Here is an 11,673-nt window from a genome sequence, read left to right as displayed (position 1 = left end):
AACCTAAAACATTTATATATGCTTACATATAGTTTTCATAGATGATATATATATATATATATATATATATATATATATATATATATATGTATATATATTTGTGTGTTATAGTTTAATAATAAGGAGATATGATAATTTCCTATAATAATAATAATAATAATAATAATAATAATAATAATAATAATAATAATACACCAGTTTCGGTTCAAAATCGAAAATTTTTGAATTTAAATGTTAGTATTTTTTCATTTAATTTTATCTTATCAAAAGAATCCTAAATAATTGACACATCCAAATTAATTTAAATGTTATATATATTTCAGATAAAATCTTATCAAATATAATTAATATACCAATAAATTTACATATTTGATATTCTATAGATCTTAACAGCATATACAAATTAATCTTATAAAAAATAGCGTAAATAATTAACACATTAAAATTTAAATGATATATATATTTCAAATTCATGTTATCAAAAATATCATAAATAATGAGCACATCAAAATTCAAATGTACGAAATATAGTAGTTTTTCGCCAAAATATACTTACTATAAATGAAAATTATGGATGAAATTTTGTTAAAATCATAGATAATGTTTTCGGTTCAAATAATAATAATAATATGATGATTAAAGTTATAGATAATGTATTCGGTTCAATTAATTATAATACTAATAATATTTTTTGTTACATTTGTAAAAATAAATTTATATTTACTAATTTTATCAATGTTTTTTTTTAATTTCAATTAATTTATTGTGTCCATATACAAATTAATATTACCAAAAAGATAGTAAATAATTTAAATATCGTGTAAATATATGTCAAATTAATAATAAAAAACTTACGACACAACCTAAAACATTTATATATGCTTACATATAGTTTTCATAGATGATATATATATATATATATATATATATATATATATATATATATATATATATATATATATATGTGTGTGTGTGTGTGTGTGTGTATATATATATTTGTGTGTTATAGTTTAATAGTAAGGAGATATGATAATTTCCTAAAATAATAATAATAATAATAATAATAATAATAATAATAATCTATATCTATATCTATATTATATATAAAAGTGGAGTTTTTACTATATATAGTAAAATCTCGCCAAAAGACTTAAGTTAAAAATGGTAATAATTTCTATTTACATATTTTGATTAAATGTATACTAAACATATGTAATTTTTTTTAATTTACTATATATACATAACACATTTAATTTGTACACTAAAAAAAATTTCAAATTTTGAAACGTTATTGAATAAGATTTTCATAATTTGATTAAATATATGAAAAAAAATAGAGAATAATAATATATCAATTTTTAGTTCAAAATTTGATTCTTTGTCATCACTTTATTTAATTACAATTAATTGTTAAAGTCAATATACATTTGAAAATATTATATAAAACTCTTCGTACATAATAAAATATATAGCAATGTAGCAATATCATTAGTTTTAGATTTATTCATATCACAAATTCGAATTTGATAATATATATTTATCTAATATTTTTTTTATGACAATATGTTGAATCCGATATTTTGGTGATAACAAACAACAACTCATTGTATAGGAATGTGCTGCCAACCATTGTATTTCAGGAATCTACTACAACTTCTACCGGAAGCTTGTCAACCGCCTTTGCTCTCGACCGGCTGAAGTCACAAGCCTATCGACTGGCTATCAAAACCAGCAGAGGATAAATCTATCTACCGGAAGCTTGTCAACCGCCTTTGTCTCTCGATCGGTTGAAGTCACAAGCTTATCGACTGGTTATTCAAACCAGCAAAGGACAAATATCTCTACAGGTAGAATGCCAACTGCTTATCAGGATATCTCAAGACAAGTACCTGTGACAAGATGTTCTTTGCAAGATCTTTTATTAAAAGCAAAACCGGCGTGTCAGAAGATATGTTGACTCCTGCAATCGAGACAACAGGTTGCACCAAAATGGCAAAAACACAGAATGACTACAGATAAAGCATTCGACCGTTTATTCCAGTTTTGGACCCTGGAAGTTGTCTGCAGTGTACGATCTTCATGCAGAATCATCAATGCATTTATGAGCATTAAATGTGCATTCAATGCAGCATCAGAACGTTCAAAATAAAGACGTTGATGATTGACCTATATAAAGGGAAGATTGCTCAAGAAGTGATACAACAACAAAAAAAAGGGGGTAGACAACAAAGAGAGACAAGCAATTCAGAAAAATCTCAATCAACTCAATCACTTGAATAATTTCAGAAGTCCTCATCTGATATACTTGAGCACACTTACAAGATCATTCATTTGCTGCTCAAATAAACCCTCGCCTACAGTTCACATATCTGATCGTCAAGGATCATCCTAGGGTTTTCAAGCCTCTCGACCGCTCTGCAGTTTGAGAAGCTCAACTCAACTATACTCATTGTTGAAGAGAATTGAAGCTACTCTGAAAGCTTCCACCAGTCTGATAAGAACTGAGAATCTTATCTGTGTAAATCTAGGAGTTTCGGATTAGGCATTGGATAAGTCCTAAGTCTGAAGTGGGTGTATTACAAGACGTTGTAATAACCAAAGTCTTCTAGTGAATTCCTTCCTAAGTGGAAGAAGGGGAGACGTAGAAGGATTAAGCCTTCGAACTTCCATAAATCGTGCCTTAGTCTTTACTGCTATTTATCTTACATTCTGCTCATACATTGCACTATAAACTTTGCATCACTAAAACCTCTGAACTATTTCCGCACTATTTAAGTTGTTCAAACCGTTTTAGAAGTTGAGAAAACAGATTAAGTGAACTAAACCTCACTTGATCATTTTGAAGAAGAAGAAGAAAAGTTTCAGAGTGTATTCACCCCCCCCCCCCTTTACCCTCTGAACCGATCCCAACAAGTGGTATCAAAGCGGGTTCCTTTCTCAACTGCTGATCTGAAGTTTTAAAATCATGACTTCTTTCAACAGAATTCCTATGTTTTCTAAAGAAGAGTATGATGATTGGAAAATTCGCATGCAGGCACATCTTGCAGCACAGGATGATGACATGCTATATGTCATAACAGACGGTCCTATCAAGATTATGAAGGTCAACCCAGCTCTAGCCGATGGTGCAGGACAAATGATTGAGAAACCAAGAGCTGAGTGGACCACTGAGGACAAAAAGAAGGCCAATCTTGACAATGTGGCCCGGGACATCCTATACAAAACACTGGATAAGAATATGTTCAGCAAAATCAAGTCATGTTCCACAGCAAAGGAGATTTGGGAGAAGCTCACTCAGCTATGTGAAGGGAATGACCAGACAAAGGAAAACAAGCTCACTTTGGCCATTCAAAAATATGACAACGCCAAAATGAAGCCAGGGGAAACCATGGCTGAATTTGATGAACGGTTCAGTAGTATCATCTGTGATCTTATTGCTTTAGGTAAAACTTATACTAACCGTGAAATTGCTGTGAAGGTTATGAGAGCTTTACCCAAAGAATGGGAGATCAAGACAGTGGCCATGAGAGAGTCAAAAGACTTAAGCAAGGTTGAACTGCATGATCTCTTTGCAGATCTCAAAGCCTACGAGTTCGAGCTCAACATGAGAACAGAAGATGAACCATCTACTTCTCAACCAACCAAGGCCTTAACCTCAACCGTGATATGTCCACCGGTCGAGGAAGCTCCAAAGAGATCAGCTGAGCAAATCAGCAATGAAGCCATGACACTCTTTGTCAAGAAATTTGGTAGATTTATGCGTAAAAACAATTCTAAATTTAAAAATTATCATAAATCGGACCATACAAAGGATGGTCCTACTTGTTTTAACTGTGGCAAGTCAGGCCACTTCATTGCAGACTGCACCAAGCCTAAGAACAATGATCAGAAGCAATTCTCCGAAAGAAAAAGGGGTAAGGAGGATAAAAGGACGTTTAGAAAAGGAAGAGACCAAAGGGTTCTAGTAGCAGACGAAAGCAAAAGCAAGTGGGCTGAGTCTGACTCTGACAACTCCAATACCGGAAGCTCTTCAGATGACAGCGATGATGAAAAAGTGGAATGCCTTATGGCCGACATCGAAGAAGAAGCTGAGGAGGTATTTGACTTTGGCTCACCTGAATTTACTCACAGTGATTTAGTTACTGCTTTACACGAAATGGCTAATGAATACAAAGCATTATCCAAGGAGTTCGAGGAAGTAAAGGCAGAAAGAGCTGACCTAAAAGATAAGTCAAGCAAATCAAGCTGCATGCAGCAAAAAGAGCTTGATGGTCTTAAGGTCAAGCTAAGTCTGCTGGCTACTGAGAACGACACCTTGAAAAGAGTATTCCAAGCTACCTTGATTGAGAATAAAAAACTACTTGAAACCATTAAGGCTTGGAATAAATCTTCTGTAACCATTGACAAGATTCAAGAAATCCAAAGACCGGTACATGATAAAACCGGTCTAGGGTTTGGAACAAATGAACAGTTTATGGAATCCTGTATTCAGTCAAGCCTGGACAAAGGCAATCTTAACAAAATAAGATTTGTCAGGTCCAGCACGATATATGAACACGATAAGTGCAGCTTTGACAAAAATCAAAAAGTATCTAACGAACGAAGCTCTAAGCATAGAGGGCTGGGATATGTGGATCCCCAGACCTCTAATCAAAGAGGAACTTGGATCAAACCAAAACCTAATGAAAGAAGAAAGGGAAACCAATCTAATTTCAAAAGGCCATGGAATGAGTCTAACTACTCTAAGAAAAGATGGTCAAAGGAGAAGCCTTACCAGTACTTTAATTGCAGGCCAGTTCAAAAGAGGTACAGGCTAACTGATGAAAATCAAAAAGGCAAGCAGCACACAGCAACCTCACAAGCACACACATTTACTGCCTATCGACCGCACAGATTTCTGGACACACACACGGGCAAACCTGTAAGGGTGTTCCAGGTGTGGGTCCCGAAAGGGCTAATCCGACCTGGACCCTACTAGATATGGGTACCAAAAGTTCTTCACTCTTTGCAGGTACTAAAAGTCCAAACGGGCGAGAAAACCACTTCTATCAAGGACACTACCTGGTATTTAGATAGCGGTTGCTCACGACACATGACAGGGAATCCAGAACTTCTAACAGAAGTGGTGTTGTGCAAAGGACCAAAGATCAGCTTTGGAGACAACTCCAAAGGTAAAACCGTGGGTAAGGGTAAGATTATCCATGGTAACATCATTATTAAAGATGTGTTACTTGTTGACAAACTATGCTATAATTTGATAAGTATTAGTCAACTATGTGACAATGATCATTCGGTCGAGTTTCACAAACACACTTGCCTCATAAAAAATGACAAAGGTGAGACTCTTATGACCGGTGTACGAGACCTAAACACCTACAAGGTAAACTGGTCTTGCTCACATATTTCTTCACCTACTTGTCTTACTGCTCATCATGATAAACATTGGTTGTGGCATAAGCGGTTAAATCATCTAAATTTTAAGTCCATTTTTAACTTGAGGAAGCATGATTTGGTTTCTGGTCTGCCCGAAGGAGATTTTATAAAAGACAAAGTTTGTCCTGCTTGTCAACTAGGAAAGCAGGTGAGAGCAACCTTTAAAAATAAAGGGTGTATGTCTTCTTCCAAATGTTTAGACTTACTTCACATGGACCTATTTGGTCCTATACCAGTAAGAAGCATAGGGGGAATGAGATATGCTCTTGTTGTTATAGATGACTTTTCTCGATTTACTTGGGTCATCTTTCTCTCTTCAAAAGATCAAACTACACCTCACCTGATTAAGCTTTTTAAACGCTTGCAAAATGAACAATCTACTGTGATAGATAGAATCAGGAGTGATAGAAAGACTGAATTTTTAAACACCACTCTTATGACTTATCTAGATGATCAGGGAATCAAGCATGAGTTGTCAGCTGCTAGATCCCCACAGCAAAATGGGGTGGCTGAAAGAAGGAACCGTACTTTAAAAGAAGCAGCCAGAACTATGATTGCTGATTCAAATGTTTCTCAAAGGCTTTGGGCAGAAGCAGTTAACACAGCTTGCTATACTCAAAACAGATCTATGATTAATAAACGATTTAACAAAACTCCATATGAGATCTGGAATGGCACAAAACCTGATATTTCATACTTCAAAATTTTTGGGTGCAAATGCTTTATCCACAACAATGGCAAAAACCATTTTACAGCCTTCGATGCCAAAGCAGACGAAGGAACTTTTATTGGTTACTCAGCCGTTAGCAGAGCTTATCGAGTGTTCAATCAAAGATCACTAACGGTCGAGGAAACCATTCATGTTGTTTTTGATGAATCTACTCTTTGTACAGAACAAACTCAAGGGAGCATAAATGATCTGAGTCATAGACTGGAAAACACAAATCTACAGGAAGAGAGTGACAGTGATCTATATCCTCCAAAGAAGGATGATCCAGTTCCCTCTACCGGGTGTGATCAAACAAGGCCAGAAGTGGATCCACCGGTTGATAACAATCCTCCAGCCAATGATGATCCAGTAAACGAGGACGTTCATCAACCAATTGATGACAACCCTTTAGGGAATTATTTTAGGTAGAACAAAGATCATCCACCTGGGTTGGTCATAGGTGACCCTTCTGCTCCTCGAAAAACACGTGGTCAAATGATTAATGAATTCTTGCATGCAGCTTTCATATCTCAGGTAGAGCCCAAGAAAATAGATGAAGCTCTATCAGATGCCAGCTGGATTGAAGCTATGCAAGAAGAGTTGAATCAATTCACCCGCAACAATGTTTGGCATCTAGTTCCTCGACCGAAAAATCAAAATGTGATTGGAACTAGATGGGTGTTTCGTAACAAGCTCGATGAACATGGCACTGTTGTGCGTAACAAAGCTCGACTTGTTGCTCAAGGATTCAGACAAAGAAGGCATAGACTTTGAGGAATCCTTCGCGCCAGTTGCAAGACTAGAAGCAATCCGCATCTTTCTTGCTTATGCAGCCTTCAAGAATTTTAAAGTTTATCAAATGGATGTGAAGTCTGCATTCCTCAATGGTCTACTTCAAGAAGAGGTTTACGTTGAACAACCACCAGGAGAAGTTTGAAATGAGCATGATGGGCGAGCTAAACTTCTTTCTTGGACTTCAAGTGAAGCAACTTGAAACTGGAATATTCATCAATCAGTCCAAGTATGCCAAGGAATTGGTAAAGAAGTTTGGAATGGAACAATGCTCAACTGTATCTACCCCCATGAGTACATCAATTAAGCTTGATAAAGATGAAGGGGGAATTCCGGTCGAGGTAACCATATATCGAGGCCTTATTGGTTCACTGCTCTATTTGACTGCCAGTCGACCGGATATCATGTATTCAGTTTGTTTATGTGCTAGATTTCAAGCTGCACCTAAGCAATCTCATTTCATTGCTACCAAACGAATACTTAAATATATTAAAGGAACTACTAATGTGGGTCTTTGGTATCCCAAAGATTCAAATCTCAATCTTATTGGCTATTCAGATGCAGATTATGCAGGTTGTAGAATTGATCGCAAAAGTACAAGTGGCACATGTCAATTCCTTGGAGATAGACTAATTTCGTGGTCAAGTAAGAAGCAGACATCAATTGCTACCTCGACCGCCGAAGCAGAATACCTTGATGCTGGCAGCTGTTGTGCTCAAATACTCTGGATTCAACAGCAGCTTAATGATTATGGGATTCGGTCGAGTGAAGCTCCAATCTACTGTGACAATACAAGTGCCATAGCCATCACTCACAATCCAGTGATGCACTCTAGGACAAAGCACATTGATGTCAGGCATCACTTTATCCGAGATCATGTCTTAAAGAAGGAAATCAGGCTGGAATACATCTCTACCGATCAGCAAGCAGCAGACATATTCACCAAGCCTCTACCAGACGCTAAGTTTTCATATTTTCGAAATATTCTTGGCTTAGTAGATTTAAGTTAGTATGCATGTGTTTAGGGGGAATGATTGTCAATATGACATTAATAGATTAGCTGTTACGTTGCCATAAATATTGGCATATCATCCGCCTTTAACTAGTCTCTGACAGGCTTCGTACTAGCAACTTGGTGCTTTGAACCAAATGACATTAATTGGGCGCCGTGATTATGCTCTTCAAAACTTTTTGAATTTCAAAAATACTTTTCATGACGTCACCCTATGGCCCATAGGTTCCTATATATACTTCTTTACACTCGTATATCAATCTTTCACCTTTGCTAAAAAGCTTTCATATTGTATTAAACGCATCATCGAATTACTCTCTAGATTTTGCTTACTCTCTGCTCGAGTTCTTATCTATAGCTATCATGTCGATCCAGAAGACTTGCCTCGCAATCAACTTTGATTCCGTTGTTAAGGCAAACAACGCAGGAATATCTGAGGTCTTCACCATGCTTGAAGCCTCTGGACTGAAGAAATTTCTGGAATGCAGCGCCATCTGCGATTTGCCTGTTTTGAAGGAGTTCTTCGCAACCGCTCAAATCGAGCATGGGACTATCAAATGCTTGATCAAGACAGAGGTCTACTCCTTCAATCAGAAGTTCTTCTCCAGCACATTTGATCTGCCCTCCAGGGGTTTGACAAAATGCACGGATCTTCCAGATGGTAACTGCTCTTATTGGTTGAAGGAGTTCTCAACTACTGATGCTCCGATCAAACTGCCGGCCCAGAAGACATCTCTCAAAGCTCCATTCAGGCTACTGACTAATATCGTGGCCAAGAATCTTCTGGCCAAGGCTGGATCTTACGACAAGGTGACGCTGGAGAAATTTCAATACATGGCTTGTATTGCCTCCAAGATCAACATAAACTGGTCAGACATTCTGTTCAATATTCTATGTGAAATGATCAGGGGCAAAGGGCAATCCGAGGGATTTGCTTTGCAAATCTGCCACATCTTGGGCGTCCTTGGAGTGGACTTTTCCAAGACTGAGCCTCTGCATCCCACCAAATGGCTCAACAAGTCTACGATTCTCAAATTCCTGAACAAGAAAGAGACTGCGGTCGACACCTTGCCCTCAACCGCAAAGGTTATTGCTATCCCTCAACCGCTTTCAACGGTTCCGGTCGTGGCCAAACCAGTCCATACCAAAAAGTCTGCCAAGCGTCAACTGATCATCGAATCTGACTCTGAAGATGAATCACGTGAGAATGTTCCACTGATTCAAGCTTTCAGCAAGTCATCCCCTTCGGTCTCCAAAGCAGCTGTGTCATCCACGCCTGCAGGCGAGAAGAAGAGGCAGCACAAGAAGCTAAAGTCTCTTTCTGGACTTACTCCTACCCTGCCAACGGTCGAGACTACTACCGTTGTTGCTTCTACTGCTCCTCGTCCTACAAAGGGTGTGATAATCCGGGAAGGTGCCTCATCAGCTCCTGAGGTCACTCTAGCTGATCCCAAAGACAAAGGGAAAGGTGTGATGATCTACACACCCAAGGCTCAACCAGCAGCTACGATAGAACTCAATGTGATCATCTCTCACGTGCTCCGTACTGTCAAGCGTCATCTACAACGTTTTGACAGATGGCATCACTCCCGCACTCACTTGACACTCGCTCAAATATTTCCTAAATGGAAATCTCTAAACGTCATTGAGCAGAAGATGCTTCTATTTGCTGATACTGAAGACATCGTGGAGGCTCTGGGAAGAAGACATCTCATAGACTTGAAGCTTCGAGGAAGCCTGCTATCTCTGCTAATTAATGAGCGTGTCAAGAATTTCAAATCCAAGAGTCCTACCGCTGCCGATGACTTTGTGATTTTGACTGGACTACAGGATAGTCTACGTCAAATCACTCAACTACTTCAGCACTTCCAAGCTCTCAACAATGTCAAAACACCAGCTTCAGCAGCCTGTTTACAAGCTTATGTGCTGGAAGCACAAGTGATGATGAAAACCTTTCTCACTCAAGATCAGGGTGAAGAAGACTTCTATGCTCTCCCTTCTTCAGATGGGATTCTGACCGATCTCATCACTGCTGACCTCTTTCAATCATCTGCTCTAAGATCGAGTGTGGCAGCATCTTCATCGGTCGACCCCTCCTCAACCGCAGTCCAAGCAGTTACTCAACCGGAAGCAGTTGTGATTGCTCACTCCTCTCCAGTGACGACCGCTCACACTTCTCCCGGTCATTCACAAGATGTTTTAGAAGTGGTTGCACAAGAGATACCTGTCACCTCTGTGACAGAGGCTCCTTGCAGTAGTGAAGCAACAGTGCCCCCAACGGAGATATCAAGCACTATTGTATCACCTGCATCTCCAGAACAGCAAGTGACTGATGCTGATCCAGCACTTCAACCGTCTCCATCTACTGAAAAGTTTATGGAAGATCTCATTATGGATGAACCAAGTGCTGATCCTGGTACTCCACTAACCATATTGGCTGCAGTCGAAACTATTACATCTCCAACTGTACCATTATTGGAAGGTCCATCGGGTAGCTCTCCAGCCAGTTCACCCGCACCACATCATCGTGAGTCTAGCCCGGTTTCACCAAGAAATGACCCAGAAGGGCAAATGCTTCAGACTGATGATTCTTTAATTGAAGCCATGGCCGCAGCTCTAGATCATACCTTGATAAATCGGCTTCATGAGCTCATGCAAACGGTTAGGTCCTTCTCTCAAGACATAACAAACTCATCCTTATCGGTCGATAATTCACGCCAGACGATGATTCGGCATTTCGAGACCGTGTCTCGAGACCTTGCTCGTCTGTCCACAGAGATCACTAATCATCATCGCACTCAAATCAACACGCTCTCTACCGTCTCCGAACAAGTTATCCGATCCGAAAACCGCCTTCATAAGCAGTTGAATGATCGGATGGACTCTATGCAAGCCACTCTACTTGCTCAAATCGATGCAAAAATAGACACTATGCAAGCCTGCCTTGGCACTCAACTCACTGAGGTCATCCTTCGACTCAACCAAGGTGATGCCAAAAAGGGGGAAGAAGAGCAACGTAGAGCAGCAGAGGCAAGAAGACGTGAAGAAGAGTCCAGAAGAAAAGAAGAAGCCGACAGAAGAAGAAGAGAAGGCGATAGTTCAGGAGGAGCCAGTTGGTTCATAAGATGAACAACTTATCTCTTCTTTACTTATCGCAGCTGCATCTTATTTTTTTCTGTAGGTGTAATAAAAATGCTTATTGTACTTAATGAAATTCATTCTCTCAATGAAGTTCATTTTAATGCTTTCATATTGTTCTTGGAGCACTTAAGTTTTGTCATCACCAAAAAGGGGGAAATTGTTGAATCCGATATTTTGGTGATAACAAACAACAACTCATTGTATAGGAATGTGCTGCCAACCATTGTATTTCAGGAATCTACTACAACTTCTACCGGAAGCTTGTCAACCGCCTTTGCTCTCGACCGGCTGAAGTCACAAGCCTATCGACTGGCTATCAAAACCAGCAGAGGATAAATCTATCTACCGGAAGCTTGTCAACCGCCTTTGTCTCTCGACCGGTTGAAATCACAAGCTTATCGACTGGTTATTCAAACCAGCAGAGGACAAATATCTCTACAGGTAGAATGCCAACTGCTTATCAGGATATCTCAAGACAAGTACCTGTGACAAGATGTTCTTTGCAAGATCTTTTATTAAAAGCAAAACCGGCGTGTCAGAAGATATGTTGACTCCTGCAATCGAGACAACAGGTTGCACCAAAATG

This window comes from Henckelia pumila, chromosome 4, assembly GCF_033568475.1.
Source record: "Henckelia pumila isolate YLH828 chromosome 4, ASM3356847v2, whole genome shotgun sequence".
Taxonomy (NCBI): Eukaryota; Viridiplantae; Streptophyta; class Magnoliopsida; order Lamiales; family Gesneriaceae; genus Henckelia; species Henckelia pumila.
Note: the sequence above shows the minus strand (reverse complement) of the source record.